This window comes from Equus caballus, chromosome 2 (genome assembly GCF_041296265.1).
Source record: "Equus caballus isolate H_3958 breed thoroughbred chromosome 2, TB-T2T, whole genome shotgun sequence".
NCBI lineage: Eukaryota > Metazoa > Chordata > Mammalia > Perissodactyla > Equidae > Equus > Equus caballus.
In genome coordinates this window covers 48,543,896-48,561,745 of record NC_091685.1, presented here as the reverse complement: position 1 = coordinate 48,561,745, position 17,850 = coordinate 48,543,896, and the positions used below count along the sequence as shown (strand labels likewise).

The window sequence follows — 17,850 nt, the reverse complement described above, 5'->3', positions numbered from 1 at the left end:
CAGACACGGAGTCTCCCGGCACCTTGATCTGGGACCCCAGCCCCCCAGGCTGTGAGGACAAACCTCGGTTGTCTCAGCTGCCCCGTCTGACAGACAGTATTGCACTTGCAACTTCTCTGTAAGCTTGAAATTATTTCAAAATAAAGGGAAAAAATGCCGTCAAGGAAAAGACTTAAAGCAAAACGAGCTCCCACTGAGCAGGCCCTGCGGGAACTCTGGGGCCGAGTCGTGCAGAAGGCAGAGGACCCCGCTGCGGGAGGTTCTGGAAGCATGGAGCGGAGAGACTGGGAACTGAGGTCGTGGGGTTGCAGTTACCGCCGACACCATCCAAGAAATAGGACCTCGGCCTTGAGGCACCTGACGGCGAGGCCGGCTCGAGGCATCTAGGGATGAGGGACGGGGCAAGGAGGTGATGACAGGTGGGGGCCTGAGGCCGGAGGGAGGGCGGCTAGCCCAGGCAGGAGAGGGCCTCGCGGGCAGGGATTAGGCTGCTGCATGGGGGTCAGGCTGGGGCTGGCCTGGGAGGCTGGGGTTCTGGGCTAAAGAGGTTGGTTTTGGGGGTACAGTAGCTGCGAGGCTGCGAAGGTCAGAGGGCGTCTGGTGCTCCCCCTGAACGAGGTGGAGGCCCGGGGGCCTGGTCTAAGACCCCACAGGCGGTCAAGTGCATGCTGGACAGCTGGCGATGGAGTTGAGGCTGAGGGAGCCCATGCCCGGCCACTCCAGGCTCAGCTGTGCGGCCTCGGTGGGCCTGCCCTGAGTGCAATGGCAGCAGGCCCTTTTTGCAGAAGGTTCTTGCAGGACTAGAGATGTCAGTGGAGGCCTGGGGCCCCCAGCCAGACTGGCTCCGAATCTGAGCTCCCGTTGCACCTGGAAGATGGGGCCCCTGAGGCCAGGTCCCGGGGGGCAGGGGGGTCACTCCTCCTTTCTCAATTGCTAGGTTTGAGGCTGATGCCCTTGGAAGTGGTTCTCGGGGGCAACAGTGACATTAGCAAACCTTGGCCGTGGCTGTGGGCACAGGTGGGGCCAAACTTCCTGTTTTCCTGGGCAAGTGCATGACCTCAGGCCCCGGCCACACCCTGTTTGTGCGGTGTCCACGGATGCCCAGGTGATTGTTCCAGCACCTATGCAAGCCCCTCCCCCATGCCCCCAGCTTCTCTGTTTCTTCCTGGGGGGCCACTGAGTCACTGGGCATAGCCCCACCTAAGAGGGCCGGACCTCAGGCCACACTGGGCCAGGCATGGGCCCTGCAGGGCAGGAGAGGGCAGGGGCTTCCCTTGGCACTGCTGATGCCCCCCAGGGGCAGGAAGGGCTGTCCGTCTGGAGCTGCTCAGTCCTGCAAGGCAGGCGGGAGCACCGTGAGAGGAAGATGCATTCCCCCCAGGGCCCTGTGTGGCCAGCAGTGGCTGCCCATCAACAAAGAGGAGCCAGGGCTTCGGGCCTGACCCATTCCCAGGGCCCCTGTGAGCCCAACCAAGCGGCACCCCCTGCCCACAGGCCCTGGCCTCACCTGCACTGTCGGGGCCAGAGGAGCTAGCAGAAGCATCACAGAGGGTCAGCCAGCCCCTCCAGCTGGCTCCACTTGGGGCCCTCCGTGCCCGGGGCCTGCAGATACAGCCTGGGGGTCCTGCAGCACCAGCCTCACCACCGTGAGACCCCAGGTGGAGGCAGATTCCCCCGCTGGGCTGGGGGCGCCTTGTAGTTGGTGGGGGGCACGGCCAAGAGTAAGCAGCTGGCCCATCCCGGCCTGTGGACGGGGAGTCCCCACCGGGCCGGCCCAGGAGGGCTGAACTCAGGTCCTTCCACTGCTTACTCCTCAGCATTTGCTCTGCACCCTTGCAGGGCACCCCACTCTGTCCTGGGCCTCGCAGATGAGGAAAATGGACCAGAGAGGCCAGGAACCCACCCAGGTCACCTGTCAGTTACGACAGGAAATACCGCTCTCGATGTCCCGAGCCAGGGGTGTGAGCCTGCGGTGCTACTGTCCCTGACCGTGCCTTGGCCTGGCTGGCCGAGCCAGTGGGCAGTTAGAAACCAGAGCCAAGCAGAGAGGGAGGCTGGGAAAGACTGGAGGTCAAGAGGCCAGGGGTCACCAGGGCAGGTCGGCTGAGGTCAGGGTGTGGGCAGGGCTCAGCTGACCTTCCCATTTGAGAGACCAGAGCCCCACCCCCAGTGGGGCCCCTCCCCAGCCTTCTTGGGCGGGGGGCTTCAGGGTCCTGAGCTGAGGGGCCACGAGGGAACTGGGGTATGGATACTCCTTGCCACCCCTCCAGGCGGTCCAAGTCAGCTCTTTGCTGCCCTTCCCCAGGACAAAAGGGGCCACCCACCGGCCACTCAGACCCTGGGCCAGTCTTTGCTTGGAACCTCTGGGCAGCTCCTTACACCATAGGGCGTGCAGGGCAGCCTTGGACTCCTTGGGGAGGCCCCGCGGGGCAGCTGCCCCCACTGGGCCCTGAGTCTCCAGTGTTCCCTCTGGACCTCATGGAGATCAGAAAAGGACAGAGGAGGCAAGGAGGCCGGGAGGAGCGAGGCTAGGACGGGGAGGGAGGCCGTGTGAGGCCCGAGCACTGCCGGGGTTGCACCTCCCTGTGATGCTGGATCTTCCTGTGTCATTTCCGTCACTGCTTTGGCCACTCTGCGATTTACCTGCCGGGCGGCCTGCCCGTAGCTGTGGTTTCAGCAGGTGCTGGTCACTGAGCCCCTGTGAGCACTGGCTGGGATCTAAGTGCCCATGGCTCTGAGATCCCCAGCCCATCCTTGAGAGGGTCCTTGGTTTGGTCCCATGGGTTTAGTCTGGAGGCTCCCTGGTCCAGACCTCACAGCTCAGGGTGCGTTCCAGGACCAAGCAGCAGCCCCTGCATGGGGTCCCTGCCCGGCTGCTCCATTCTGACTCTGTCCACAGGCAATTTCTGTGCCCAGCCTACACCTAGGACCTTGGGTGGACAATGAATGCCCTCCTGGCTCCCCAAGTCTGTCCCCTCCAGGGCCAGCTCCTGGGGCTCGCCCTTCTGCACAGCCGACTTTGCTGTTCAGGGCAAGGTCCATCTCTCCTGGGCCCCCGCAATCTCTCAGGGGCCAACCCACCTGGCCCCGAGTAGGCTCCAGGTGGCAAGGCCGCCCAACAGTGGCCCCAGCAGACAACATGTGGAGGTGACTGTGGCAGTGCTGAGTGCCAGGTCAGGGCCCCAGGAATGTTCAGAGGCCCCGGAGACCCTGAGCTCCAAGCACCAACCACAAGCAGGAGGGGGCACCGCGGCCGCAGCCTCCCTGGTGCCTCAGCTGAGTCTTGGAGGTGGCTCATCTTCAGCAGCCATTCACGTCCCTGCCTCCAGCTCCTCCGCTTCCCTGAACCTCTGCCCACGGCGTCCCACTTCTGTCCCCTGCCAGCGTCACGTGGGGACTCTTTAAAAATATATTTACATAGCTTTTGACTTCCGATCGTTTCACATCTACAGAGATGGGGTTGCAAAGATAGCACAGCACTCCTGCAGACCCACACTTGCCCCCCGTTGCTAACATCTCAGACCAGTGCGAGATCTGTCACAATGAACCACATCGGTGCTTACTATGAGCCAGGGTCATACTTTATTCAGATTTCCTTATTTTTTCACTGATATCCTCTTTCTTCCCCCGGGTCCTATGTGACTCTAGTCGTCCAGTCTCAGACAGTATCCTTTCAAATACTAACTTCTTCACTCTCCCCTCTTCCAGTTCTCTGCTTTATGTCAGTCTCACACTCCCTCTGTGCTTTCCGTAATGTCTTTTTTTTTATCTCTGGCCTCCATTCTGGATAATTTCTTCCTACCTCTCTTCCGGCTCCCGCCTCAATTTTCTTTTCAGCTGCTATCAATTTCACGTTAACATATCCATTGAGTTTTAAGTTGTGGTTATTGTATGTTTTCATTTCTAAAAGCTCACCTGGTTTTGTTTCAAATCTATGACCTCATTTTTATGAACTCCACCTCCCTGCAGATATTAATCTTTCTTTTTCTACTTTCAACAGAGTAATGTCCACTGCTTCCCGGTCTGTGTCTGATAATCCGAACCTCTGAGGTCCTTCTGTCCTTCTGTCGTTCCTGCTGGCCCTCATTCGTGGTGCCCCATGTCCTTGTGTGCCTGGTTATCTTTGACTTTGTGCCAGTCGTTGCACTTGAAAACTTATTATGTAGGAAAAACTTGGTGCCTGGGGTGAAGGTACCTCCCGAATGTGGTTTTCTTCTGCCAGGCACTTGGGCCCCACTCAGCGGGACCACTTAGAGCTAAGGTCCATGAGGACCCCAGGGGCTTGGACAGGGCTGCAAGACCTTGAGATGATGGTTCCGTGTCAATTCATCCTCACTGTCGGGTGGGACCTTTGGGGCTCCCAGCTTTCTGTGGGAGGGCATCCTGTTAGACACACACCCTCACTTACTGGGGGCCCTGAGCTTTCATCTCTGCCCCCCAGGTCCTCAAGGCCATCAGAACAAAAGCTCACACCTGACCCCCCAGGACAGTGGCTTTCGTGCTCAGAGCAGAGGCTCTGAGAACACAGTGACCAGCCACAGATAGGCCAGGCTGAGGAGGCCTGAGGGCTGACCACTGGAGGTGGCACCCTAGAGGCCACTGGGGACCACAGTGGTAGTGGCTGTAGAGGATTGGGGTGGCTCTCGGTGAGCACTCAGGAAGCAAATGGACAGGCTGAGGGTCAGGCAAGTGCTGGCTGGCAAGAGGCCATGTGTGAGAACAGTGGACACAGGTGTTCAGATTTCTGAGCCAGTGTTTGCTGGATGCCGTGACCAGATGTGGCCCTCAGGGACATGCGTCTGGGATGACACAGGTGCTTTGGGGGCTCAGGAAGAGGGGTCAAGGTCAAGGCTGAGTCAGGCTGCAGGAGCATGTGGTGGTGTTGGGATGGCCTGTGGGTGTCGCTGCTAAGCCCTGCCTGGACACTGGGGCCTGAGAGTGTGGTCCAAGGCAGGGAGGTGAGAGGGCATGGCCAGGACTTGTCTGGGAGGGCCAAGAGGGCCCCCAGTGCTGGGCTAACCCTAACCCCATCTGTGGGCACGTCTGAGGCCTCATATGATGACCAGGCCTCCAGGACAGCTTTGTGGGGCTAAGGAGGGACCTCAGGTGAGAACTGGCCCAGCTTTCTGGCTTAAACCCTCGTGCCCTGAGCTTGGGGTCAGCCAATGGGTCCATGGGCCCTGGGGTCAGGTGAGAGGAGCAGGGGCCTGAAGGGGTGGAAAGATCGCTCAAAAGGTGGGTGAAGGGGGATCCCCCCTCTGTGCAGTTTTAATTATGGCAGGGCCCACCCTCCTGCACCAGCAGGGTGTGCTCACCTGTCAGCATTGTGGGAGGGAGCGGCCTGGGCAGGGAAGCACCTGGCCCCGCGGATCAAGGGCAGGAAGCGAGGCTGGCAAGGCTGGCGGGCGGGTCCGGGCGCGGGCACTGCAGCCCCACCCCCACGCCGGAGCACAGAGGCCTCTCCAGGGCCTTCCTGGCAGGCGGGAAGGGGTATCCGTGGCATCGGGCAGCTCACAGTGGGAAGGGGGTGGCGAGGGGGCTGGGACAGACACAGGTGGGAGGCCCGAGAAGGCAAAGACAGTGCCCGTCGGGGGAGCCCTCTTCCTGGGCAGAACCTCCAAGTCTGAACCCCAAACACGAGGATCCAGCTCTGCTGGGCCTGTGACTAGATCTTCCTCCCAGATTTTTGGACACGAAGCATGTCTGTGTCCCAGGGCAGTGCCGACTAGGGTGGCCAAAGGCAAAATCAGCAGAAGAGGGGGAGTCACAGGCCCCTCCCTGACCCAGGCCAACACGCCTGACTTGGTGGAGGGCCAGCGAGGGGTAGTAACAACATTTGCCCCCCATGGGGGGTGCTGACCTCAGGGACGGCTGCCCAAGAGGAACCCCGTGGGGCTGGCGCATGGCCTCCAGCATCCACCCACACCTGCCCCAGGTGTTAGCTCTGCTGTGGCCAGGAGCTGAGTCAGAGGAGCCAGGACCTGCAGGAAGACACTGACTGTGCAGAGGAGAAACAGCCCAACCCAACCAGAAGTGGAAGGACCAGTGTAGGTGTCTCTGAGCTGGCTGCCACTTGGAGCACAGAGCTGGCCTGGTTCTGGGAGGGGTCCCAGCCCTGAGTCCAAGGCTCTAGGGGCTCCGGGCCCTCCGTCTGCCTCTCATCACCTGGCCTCCGGGCCAAGGCTGGGCCATGGGGGTGGGAGACCCTGCGGCTGTCTGTGGCTGGCCGCCATGCAGGAAGTAACCGGGAGTCACGGCACAAGGGCTCTTTGTCCCACCTGCCCCACCCAGGGAGGCCTCAGCCCCAGTCAGGGCTGGGGGGCCGGGGGCTGGGTCCCCCCACGCCAGCTCTGCCACAAAACCAACTGTGTCCCTAAGTGTGGGGTGGCTTTTGTCACTCCTCCCAAGGCAGGCCTCCTGTCCTGATGGCCTTGCTTGCCCCGCCCCCTCCTGCTGCCACGGCAAAGTCCACACCCAGCAGGTGGGCCAGCCAGAACGTTTGTCTGGCGGCCACCAGTTTCTCCAGCATCCAGGCACCCAGTGCAGCTGCCACCCGCCAGGCCAGGATGACACAGGCCTGGTGTGCTCTGTGGGGCAGCCCGACGCTGGCCGTTCAGGGCTCAGGTGCCCGACTCACACTAGCTGGCAGTGCCACTATGGCTCTCCCCTTGGAGGAAGCCAGAGGCTCCAGGCCCTGCCCCACTGACCCTCTTGTCTACACACATCTTTGAAGAGTGGGGGAGTGCTGCCCCCAGAGAGTCCTGTGCCCCCAAGGGTGCCAGGCCCGCCCTCCCAGCTCCTCTGCACAGGCAGAAGGTGAGATGCTCTGCAGCCGGGAACCGGGGGCAGCCCGCAGTTGCTCGGTTAGGAGTGACCACCCCGGGCTCAGGGCCTTGAAGTCGGCCAGAGCTCAGAGGCACCCAAGGGTCCGTGGGGCCCAGCCGGGGCTGGCAGGGGCTACCTGTGATGACTGTAGGGGCAAAGGGGGCATCTCGACTGACCGTTCATTTGAAACCAAGAGATGACAGGCACGCGAACCCTGCTTGTGCTGCCAGCCCCCCACCTTGGCCATCTGACCGGCCCAGGATGGTGGATGCAGCTCGGGTCTCACAGTCTGACTTTGGGTCATTTTCACTCTAGTTGGGACTTGGGCAGAGCAGTGCAAGGAGAACGGGCAGCGGTCACTGCAAGGTCAGGTAGCAGGTGGTCAGCCAGACCAGAATCTTCCTCTTTGCAGTGACGAGCCAGGGGAGATGGTCAAGGAGGGTTTCACTACCCCAAGCATGTGCACCCCGGGCCTCCCCAGTGGGCAGCGCAGAGCCTCGACTCCTGCCACGGAACTGGCTGAGGAGCTGGCCTCCACGTGGCAATGCTCAGCTGTTCCTTGGCCTTTCAGCTCCTGGGCTGAGAATGTGCCTCAACGACACAGCTTTGGCCAGCAGGGCGGCCTCCCAGGGGACGGGGAGTTTGCTGAAATAAGTGCCCCGTGGGGGAGAGAAGCAACTGGCGAGGAGTCATCCACGTCCCAGGCCCATCACAGCACTGCCTTGCTGCTTTGGCCACAACCTGGGAGAGCCACCTTGTTAACCCCCAAGAACACCATGTGGTCTTAACTGAGTCACAGACACAGACTGTCCGGATCTGCGCGTGGAGCGTTAGAATTGGTGGAAACGGCACAGTGTCTGACTAGCCGACAGTAGGACCAGAGCAGAAAAGGCTGGCCAGGCACTGCTGTGGTAATGGGAGAGAAGCCGCCTGTCCCATAACTCAGGGTTCACCTTCCACACATCTCACGCCGGGTCTGATGGACCACGGCCGATTGCCCTCCTCCATTGTGCTCCATGTGACTGTCCCCCTCCCGTCCCCACCACGTCCTGGCACCTAGGGCTCAGCGGACACTGGCTGTGGCTCCCTCCGGCCGCCCCACATCCCCCTGGAGCTTCTGGAGTCTGGCAATGCTGCGCCCATCAGCCCCGACCCAGCATCTCTGGTCTGAGCCCAGTGGCTCAGACTTGCGGCAGCGCCAGGTGGCTCCATGGCGGGTGAATGAGGCCGCGTGGAGGGCAGGGCAAGTGCCTGGGAAGGGGTCAGCGGGGAAAGCCCCTCCTCCCACTCCCATCCAACAGCAAATGCCTCTGGGTTTGGGGTCAGTGAGCAATGCCTCAGTCTCCCCAAAACAAGAGTGACCATGGACCAGGTGTGTCCTGACCCCACCCCCACACACAGACACCCTGAGTGGGCGTCAGGCAGGTGGGGTCCTGACAGTCCTGAGGAGGGGCATGCCCTCCACAGCCCTAGGGGCTGGGAGTCAGAGGTCACTGATGCTCCTGGGACTGGCTCCAGACACCCTGTCCTGGGGCCGAGGGGACCAGACCAGCTCCTGGCTGCTGCCCTGGGGAAGGAGCCTGCCTGGCTAAGGCGCCCCGACCCCCAGCACAGTGCTTTGGGGCGTGAGGACAGGCTGAGCTTGGTGGGGAGTGGACCGGGTGGGGCATCCAGGGGGAAGTGGACTCAGAACCCCACTCCGAGGGGGCAGTGGGGTGTTCAGATGACCCCAGTGATCCAGGCCCATGCAGGCTCCCACGAGGCTGTGCCCTGCTCAGGGTCCCCCCGCACAGGGGTACAAAGGCCAACGGGGCAGCAGCTGAGGGACAGCACCCCCTGGAGTTGTGCAGCCCCCAGGGAGCCTTCCGTGGTGGCGACTCATCCCCCTGACCACGTCCACTCCTGGACGACAGCCTTTGGGTCTAAGGACCAGAGCTCAGACCAAAAGATGAGGCTCCACAAAGCCCTAGTCCCTGGCGGAGCGGGTGGAGCGCCAGCAGCCCAGGGGACGGCCTCTGTCACCAGGAGCCTCAGGAGCTTGTTACGGAAAACAGTCCGGCCCTTCGGGAGCTGCAGCTCTGCCGGTCGGGCTAATTACTGGGATCGTTGTTGTGTCATTACAGGCCCTTCCGCCGGGAGCGGGGCCTGAACATGAAGTCCTGGGCACTTCCACAAACTGGAGTGGGGCCCTGTCCCCCAGACCCTGCAGCCACAGGCCCCAGGCTCTTCCAAACCCCAACACAGAACCTTGCACCCCTAGTCCAGGGTTCCAAAATGGGGCATTCCAGGGGCTGCTGCAGCCTCTGCCACTAGGCCAGCCCCCAATCCTGCAGGAGGGCCCCCTGCCCAGCAGCCTCTCCCCCTCATGTGGTCTGTGTGACACACGGCCTGGCTCTAGGGCCACCTGCCCAAAGTGGGGTGGCGGCTGGGGCCACACATGAAAGGGATTCAGAGGTCCATGCAGAGCAGACCCCCTCACTGCTGCCACAATCAGGGGCTGGGGGCCTGGAGCCGAAGAGGCAGGTCCAGCCTCTGCCCCTTGTCATAGGGAGGCCGCAGCCCCCAGTGGCAGGGGGCCGCTGCTGGCCGCCCTTGGGGAAGGCAGAGGGTGGAGGGCGTGACACGAGGGCTGCCCTCTTCCTCATCCGGCGAGGCAGTGCCCAGGGGCCTGGACAGGAGCCGCCGCCCTGGCCTCCCAGCCGCTGGCTCACACGCTCCACTGCGGCTCCTGCAGAAGCTCTCTGCCCTGGTTTTTGTTCAACCTGGGCCCCGGGCGGGCGAGGCGGGGGCAGGAATGTGTGCGGGGCCTGCTGCCCGCCCTGCTGCTGCGTCACGAGCTGCCTCCCTCCCGGCCTATGGGAGCCCAGGGGACACACCTGTCGGCGGCCAGGAGCAGAGATTGGTCGGCCGGGAGCAGGCACCTGCGTGGGGCGGGGTGAGGCCCTACATGTAAGGCGAGCCCGGGGCCACGCCGTCTCTTCCCTGCCCTGCCCTTCGCCGCCACCTCCATTGTTCCCAGTCGCTCTCAAAACTTTCCCACAAGGCCCGGCGAGCTGTCCACCTGGGGAACCTCAGGTTTTCCTTTGTGTGGAGCCCCAGCTGACGGGCAGAAAGCTGGGCCCCTGGTGGCGGGCAGTCCTCACCCACTCCCTGCTGCCCGAGGCCGGATCCTGGTTGGGGCAGGTTGGGCTGAAGCCAAACCTGGGCGCCTGGGCTGTCGACCACGGGCTGACAGGTATCTGGGGTGACTGGTGCCAAAGCTCTTCTCTGATGTCTGTCCTGAGGCCTGGTGGGTCCCAGGCACAGGGACGGTGCTGAACACACCGGTCCAGCCGGTGGGCTGGGGGCGGGGAGCCGCCTCCCCTCCTCCTTGGGCGCGGAACCTGTCGGGGCAGGTCGTGCGGGAGGCGGAGGCGGAGGCGCCAGGCAGGCCGCTCGCAGGAGAGCCTCCCAGTGGACGCTGACGTCCCCTCAGCCGACTGGAGAAGACAGGGTAGTGATGGCAGACGCCCGTTCAGCGGCCGAGTCCAGCTCAGGGTGAGGCCTTGGGAGAGGGTGGTCCGTCCTCTCAGAGGAGAAGGTGGCGCTGGGGCCGGGCGCTGGGTGTCGGGTGTGGAGCCATCTTGGGCCACCGCGGTCCATGGGCCGTGTCTGCCGGGACCGGGCGGGCCTGGGCGCGGCATCTTCCCGCCAACCCGAGGGCAACTGGGGGTTGCCGACTGTGAGGGTTCCCGCCTTCCGCCTGACTGGGACCTTCTGGAAAGCTCTTTCCTGAATCGTCCCCAAGGCAAGGCCCCTCAGATACTTCGTCCCCCGGAGCGGGCATGGGGAAGGCCGCATGGCTGTGCAGGTGTGTTTCTGGGTTTGCTCTCAGGAAGGGCTTGGTTTTGCCGGCAGCCACACGGCTGACGGTTGGAGTGGGGGCAGATCTGGTCTGGCCCAGATTCCGGCTCTTTCTCACCCGCCGTGTCTCAGGCGCCAACAGAGCCGGAACCGCCCTGGAGAGGCGTAGGCTGGCCCGGGGCCGACACCATTACTCGGGTCAGGTCCAAAGTCTATCCCACAGATTCTTTACTTAAATGCAAACTAGCCCAACAGCCGGGACCAAGCCACACACCTCGTCCGGCGAAGCTGCCGCAGGCATGGCCGGCTTTGAACTCACCGCATGGCGGACAAGAGCAGCTTTCGTGGCCAAATCGCTGGCTTTCTTAGACAGTTCTAAATTGTGGGAGGCGATAACACCGACGGGCCGAGAGGTAACTGTCTTTGCGGCTTAATATACAGTTCAGTTCTTGACAGACAGAACTTTGAGGGCATCACGATACAATGTTTCACTTCATCCACCGGCAGCATTTTAGACCTTTTCAGGCTGAGCGTCAGAAAAAAGAGCTCGGCTTTGTTCTGTTCACTTCTCCCTAGTAACCCGGTGAAACACCTAAAAGTTAGAGCAACTGGCAGCACCTCAAATGAGGCAAAATAAGTTTTGCATGATGCAAAACCACCATAAAATATGGGCACAGTCTGCTGTTAATTTTCAGACATTTTGGTAATTTGCAAATACTTTATTTGCAAAATCAGTTTGTAAGAATGTGTCTGGTGAATTTAGGAGAAAGTAAAATGGCCCATGGAAGCCCCCCGTCCCCCAAGGAGCCTGGCTTGTTCTCCGGGGCAGCTGAGCATGGGGCGAGGCCGAGTGGGGGAAATGGCGGCTTCGCCTCGCGGCTCGACCGACGCTGAAGACATGCCCTGCGTGCAGACAGGCCAGCTCGCCGCCGCCCCCGCCCCGCAGCACTCGTCCAGGCTGGCGGATCCAGGATCCAGCGCGCGCACTCGGGTTGGGTTTCCGCGCTTTGTTCTCTGGGGCCCTCACCATTGATTAAGGCCCGTCGGGCAGGTTAACCGGTGAGTTAGGTTTTCCCGCTGGGGTGGCGTCCCACCCCACCCTGTGCCTGTGCAGGTGGGACCGCCCAGGGCCAGGCAGCCGGGTGCCTGCAGGTGAGGTGTTTGCTCTGAAAGAAGAGCCCAGAGGGTGATGCTCGGGCCTCAACTCCTTCCTCGATTTCCCCAGGCTGCGCCTAGTCGTGGTGGCGATGAGTAACCAGACCCCAGATCAGGGACCACACTCTGGCTCCACTCCCACCAACACCGGGCCAGGGAGGCCCTGTGGGCGCTCGGAAGCAGACACTCGCCTTCACTTTTCATTTCAGCCGTGAGACTTGCCGGTCGTCCAACCTGTGCTGCGCGCGACCAGGCCCTGACACCACTCCAAACTGTGCTCAGAGGCCCAGGCCAGGCATCGGTCTTTCCTTGTGGATTTACAGGTTCTGAGTTCAGGAACAGAGGGGATTCTGTCCTGGAACCTGGGAGACATCATTCTGCTGCCCACCCACCTACCTGCCACAGGTCTGTCTGTGTCTGACCATCTGTCCGTGCAGCTCTCCACCTCTTAGGTGAGAACATGATGGCTGATGAGCTGGTGGGCAACAGATAGCAAGGGTGATCGGTCCATCTGGCTTGCGGTCAGGCCGGCTCTGGGCCTGTGGGATCTCTGGGCCCTCGGTGCTCCAGGCAGGGCTCCGGAGGCCACACAGTAGGAGGCCAGCCTGTGCACAGTGGGCTGGCTAGGCGTGGGGGGCGCTGGGCACCTGCCCACCTCCCCTCACCCAGCCCCCCAGACCTCCCCATGCAGCTGGCCTCTGGGAGTGGAGCTGAAATTTAACTCAGCTCTGAAAGCAAAGTCTAGATGGTCTCCTTCAGCTCAGAAAAAAGTGAACTTGCATTCCTCAAGCAGACTGATTTTACGGGGTCCACGGGATGGACAGTGAAAGTCGAGGTGTCGAGCCAGGAGCGGCCAAGGAGGGGATGGGGCACAGGGCAGGAGCCTGGCCATGGGCTCCACCTCTGAGACTGGACGTGGTCACCCACAGGGTCCAGGCACCTGCGAAGCCCCCTCCCCGTGCGGAGGACTGCCGTGCCACTAGTGCCCCAACGCCAGGCCTGTGAGAGTGTCAGATCCTCTGAGAAATGTTGGCCATTTCGAGGGCCAAGCTGGAGAACCGGGTAGACCCGGCTGAGGCCAGGAGGGGGGTGGACAGAGTCTTTGTTGTGGTCAGCTGGGCGGCCTGGGGCAATCGGCATGGGCCAGAGCCCCTCCCTGTAGCCTCTGTGGGTGGAAGGTGCCAGAAAACTTAAGGAGCTGCTCTGGCCAGCTCTCCAGGCCCTGGTGCCACCTATGCAGGGACAAAGAAGGGATGACGGAGGATGAGACCCCTCAGTCTCCCCAGGGCAGGGAGCCGGGGTCTCTCAGCAACACGCAGGGGCTCCAGGTATGGGCCCTGGGCAGGGGAGGGGCCCCAAGCTGCCCACTTCTTTGACCCCCTCACTCTGAACACTCCTGTCCTGGGGGTGCCTTTAAGGACTGGCCTGGCTCCCACAGGCAGCTGGGGGGTCGTCATCCTGCATTCTGCCTTTGGGGGCTGGGGGGCGGTTGGGCCCCAGACCAGTGGGTGCACAGGCCGCAGTGACCACTAGGCACAGGCTGCCCAGGGCTGCCCCTCTTGCACCCCTCCTGCAGGCCCAGCGCCATCTCGCTCTCCGACCTCACAGCCAGCGGCGGCCAGCACCCAGGGCCACGGAGAAGTTGGGGACAGACAGCCCCAGCTATGACCCGGCTGGTGAGCAAGGCAGCCAGCAAGAAGGGGATCTGGGCCGGGGAACACATGCGCTGCTCGGTGGGATGAGGGCTGGGGAGGGCCCCCCGGGTGCCCTTGCCTCGGAGCCACGGCCACTCTATCCCCATCCAGACACCCTTCCACGCCCTTGACAAGGGCAGGAAGGGGCTGGACTGGAGACAGCCGTTGGGGCGGCGTCTGGGAGACAGAAGCCCATTGTCTGGCCACAGCAGCACCACGGCCTCAGACATATTCACGCTCACCCGGGACCCCGAGGGGTCTGGGCCTGACGTCCAGGCCTTTCCCTGGGGCTGCCCAGAGGGAGGGTCCCACTCTGCCTCTGCTCCGTGGGGCTGCCAGCCTCTTGTGGGCAGGACACCTGGCCCCCCTCAGGTGCCACACCATGCCCGGAGCTGGTGGCCATGCTGGGCTAGTGGGGCTGAACGGGCAGGGAGGTCACCTTGTGGTCCCAGCCTCCAGGGCTTCCAGGTGCTGCAGCCCAGCGCTCCCGGGCTGAGCCCCCAGAGAGGGCCTGCCCAGTGCTGTGGCCTCGGGGCACACGGGTCCCTTGCTCCATCCCCTGCCCCTCGCGGGACCGTCGCCACCTTGATGCCCTAAGAGGACATTGTTCTGCCTCAGGCTGCTGAGTGTCCCCGACATCGAGTCCCTCCTGACCCAGCGGGCGGCCCCAGACCCACCTCGGGGCGGCCGTCGCCATCTTACTGGGCAGCATTGGATGTGTCTGGTCTCTAATACTGCCTGGTAATGATGACGGCGGGGCCCTGCACGCAGCCAGGGGGCCGCCCGCCCCAGCCCGGCCCCCCCCGCCCTCCCTCTCCCCACGCAGGCCCCAGCTCTCAACATCCAGAGTCGGCTTGCCTGCCCACAGCACCCTGGCCTGTCCTGCCTGTGGCTTCTGGGTGGGGCTATGGGGTAGAAACTTGACCTAAGGCAGCCCCCCAAGCCTGGATGTGTCTGACAGCCCCTCCTCAGCCCCCAGAATGTGAGGCCTCCTGCCGCTGTGCTGAGTACCCCCAGTGATCCCGGATTAGGAGGCTCAGGTGTCGGCCCTGCCCATGGTGCCCGAGCAGGTGCTGCCACCACACGCGGCAGGTGTGGGCAGGGCAGAACCCTAACCGAGGCTCCAGGGGGCGGAGGTCCAGCGCGGGGTGGGTGGCCACCTCATACACCAGCAGCACCGCCAGCCGTGGTACAGGGTCCGCGGCCCAGGTCTCCTCACTCTGGAGAGAGCAGGGGCCACCCATGGCCCTCCTGTCCCGGTCCTGTTTCCACATGGGCCTGCCTACCTGGGGCGGGTGCCACATGCCGTCCACGTCCTCAGGCTGAGGCGCCTGGGCCCCTGTGGGCATCTTACCGGACAGTGCTGGATTTCTCGGCTCGACTCTAACACTGTCTGGTAACGATGTTCAAAGGTGACCCACTGCCGCCCGCTGGGGAGCGACCGAGGATGCGCGGTCCTGAGCTCCCGGACTCCAGAGATGGACCAAGCCTGGCATGGGGTCAGTTCAGCCACATCGGGGCCCTTGGCACCTCCTCAAGGGACCCAGGAAGGGACCTCTCGAGCCTTCCCCGGCTCCCTCCTGGGCTGGGCTCTCAGGGTGACCTGATCCCTGGGACAGACTATTAGGGCCAGGACACCAGGACTGGAGCAGGGCCACTAGCCCTGTCCTGAACACTGACCTCATCCTGGGAGCCTGTGCGCCCAGCACACCCTCCAGACCAGCCCACTTCGTTCCAATGGGTTGAGGTGGTCTCTGAGAGCTTTTAGCAGAAGTGGCCTGTTGGGCCCAGATCAGCTGCCACACAGGGAAATGCATATTCTGGCTGGTACAGAGCTGGCAGCAGGCAGCCCACCTTCTCTGCCCAGCCCCTCCCACGCACCACACAGGGTCAGATGTCCACTGTGGCTGTCCTCAGGTACCCCAGCCACACTCGCCATCGGGAGCTGGCCCTCCTCCTAGAGCCCCCAGTCAGGTGGGGTTGGCCATGGGTGGTGGCCTCTCTTATACCATAAAGGGGACATAGGAAGGTCAAGGGTGTGTCCAGGTGCCTCGGCCTCAACCTACAGGACGACTGCAGTGGACGTTCTGTGCTGTTTCCTGACAAGGACAGAGTCTCCCTCTCCCCACACCAGCCCCCAGTGTCGCAGGCGAGAATGGGAACAGTGTCTGCACTCAGCAAGGCCAGGATGGCCCTTTGCTTTATCTTTCTGATCTGAAGCCAGGACACCGGCCCCCAGACCTGCCTGGCCCCACGCACAGGGGCGGGCCTTCTGGGCCCCAGGAACCCCACCCTGCACTAGGCCCGAGCCAGTCTCTCCCGGGGGAAGAGGGGTCTGCCCTGGCCTTGCAGTTACTCATTAACCGACCGAGAGCCATTCAGGACACCACGAGGGGCACAGGGAGTGTCACTCAGGATCAGGAGCAGGGCGACCAGATGGCTCCCCAGCTGCACCCACAAACGTGCCTGGGGGGCTGCGTGCCGGGGTCAGGGTCTGTGGAAAGCCCTCCTTGGAACAGTTGAGGGCAAGGTGGGTCCCGGGAGGTCGGGCCAGAAACCAGGCCACTGGGCCTCTGGGAGCCACTCTACACACTCAGGAGGGTCCGGGGGTCTTGCCACCCAGCTGAACTTGCCCACTGCTTGGGTGCCGCAGGACAAGAGGTGGGAGAAGCTGCTCCTGGGCCCTCCTGGAGGGGCCGCCGGACTCAAGGCGCCTGCACCGCAGCCTGAGATGGGCGTCTTACCAGACACGGTTAGATCTGCGTCCTTCTGTCTAATACTGTCTGGTAATGCCGTCCATCCACGGCCTGACCGCCGCCGGAGGAGGGGCCTTGCCCGGTGCCGGGTGGAGGGCAAGGCCCGTGGTCCGTCAGGACCAGCAGTGGCCCTGAGCCAAGTGGTGCACACCTGCCCAGGCCTGGGGCCCTTGCGTCCCCCCAGGGCACAGGCCATGCCAAGACCTCCCAGCTCCCGTGACCCTGAGCGGGGGAGCCCTTGGACCCTGAGGTGGGGTTTCTGTTGTGGACACAATGAATCATTGGTGAAATAAAGGCTGTGAGGACCACGGCGGCTGGCACTTCTCACCTCAGGGGCACAGTTGGCCGGGCGGGCAGGGTACAACCCACTCCACAGCGGCCCAGCAGGCTCAACACTGAGGGTCTGTAAGTAGACTGTGCAGCCACCACACTGTCAGCACTGCCACCACCCAGGAGTGACCTGGGGGTCTGCAGTCAGCACCCCCCAGAGCCCCACCCTGGAGAGAGGTGACCTCAGCCTGGGGTACCAGGCTGGGGGCCCAAGGAGGACAAGAGAGAAGCAGCCCCAGCCCCCCAAACTCCCAACCTAGGGAGAGGAAGAGCACTCCTGGGGCACCCTCTCCCACACCCCAGGTGGTGCGAGGACCCTGGAGGGTGCAGACAGTGGTGACCCCACAGATGACACCCGGCCCTCAGCCTAGAGCAAGAAGCTTGGGGGAGGGGGTGAGATGGGCAGGGGTGGAACGCAAGCCACCTCTCCTTCTACAGGCCTCAGCCCAGGGCCCCCACCAGGTCCCCACAGGCCCATCTCTCTGGGTGCAGGGCAGGTGACCACTCATGGGGGGGGTGGAAGGATGCGCAGCCCCTACACTGTCACAGGGCCTGCCCTCAGGGCCCCACCCTGTAGCCACTGCCCTGCCCCCCTCTGCTCGACCCAATGAGGCTCATCAAGGTGTCCTCTGTCTAAAGCAGTTCCCAAACCAAACTTTGGGATGCTGATCCCACCCCCAGCCTCCTGGCTGCCCCCTAAAGCCCCTTCCTGCCCCTGAGAATTCCAAGCAGGTCCTTGGATCCTGACCCGTGGCTTTGCAAAGGACCTGCTGAGGACAGAGCCCCAGACCCTACACCCCCCGCCCCCAAGTGCCCCATGGCCAGAGTCCCAGAGGCCTCCTCCTCCCTCCCTCCTCCTTCCTTCCTGAGCGCCCCCTGAGAGCAGTCACAGTTCTAGACACACTGGGGGAAGAGGAAGGTCCTGAGACGGAAGGACAGATGGTGACGGGGGCCCAGAGCAGGACACGCCAGGCCACCACTGGAGCAGTCGAGAAGGCATTTGGGGTGAGTTCAGCCTGGGAAGGCCTCCTGAGTAGGTGACTGACTGGGGACCATGCAGACACCTGCAGGAGCCAAGCAGAGGGACTCAGAGGCCAGAGGCCACACGGGGCCAGCGAGGAGAGCTTCCTGGTCCGGCGTGAGGCGGCTTAGCCCGGCCCCAGCAAGGCACTGACTGTCAATGGGAGGCCGAGGCCTGACCTGCCCCGAAGACCCCCCCAGCACGGCTGCAAGAGGGGCACTGGGCC

The 17,850-nt window shown here is 63.0% G+C and overlaps 1 long non-coding RNA gene and 4 other non-coding genes across 5 annotated transcripts; 4 read left to right on the top strand and 1 right to left on the bottom strand.

The window, feature by feature from the left end:
• The first annotated feature begins 14,203 nt into the window (after positions 1-14,203).
• On the top strand, positions 14,204-14,272 carry MIR200B (microRNA mir-200b). Its single transcript, NR_032796.1, has one exon. It is a non-coding gene; the product is annotated as a microRNA mir-200b (primary transcript).
• Positions 14,273-14,826: 554 nt separating this feature from the next.
• Positions 14,827-14,955, bottom strand: MIR3548 (microRNA mir-3548). The gene has a single exon (NR_128081.1). It is a non-coding gene; the product is annotated as a microRNA mir-3548 (primary transcript).
• Positions 14,849-14,938, top strand: MIR200A (microRNA mir-200a). Its single transcript, NR_032795.1, has one exon. It is a non-coding gene; the product is annotated as a microRNA mir-200a (primary transcript).
• Positions 14,930-16,583, top strand: LOC138921414 (uncharacterized). The gene is made up of 2 exons (XR_011433976.1): positions 14,930-15,016; positions 16,171-16,583. It is a non-coding gene; the product is annotated as an uncharacterized lncRNA (long non-coding RNA).
• Positions 16,251-16,317, top strand: MIR429 (microRNA mir-429). Its single transcript, NR_032805.1, has one exon. It is a non-coding gene; the product is annotated as a microRNA mir-429 (primary transcript).
• Positions 16,584-17,850: the final 1,267 nt, after the last annotated feature.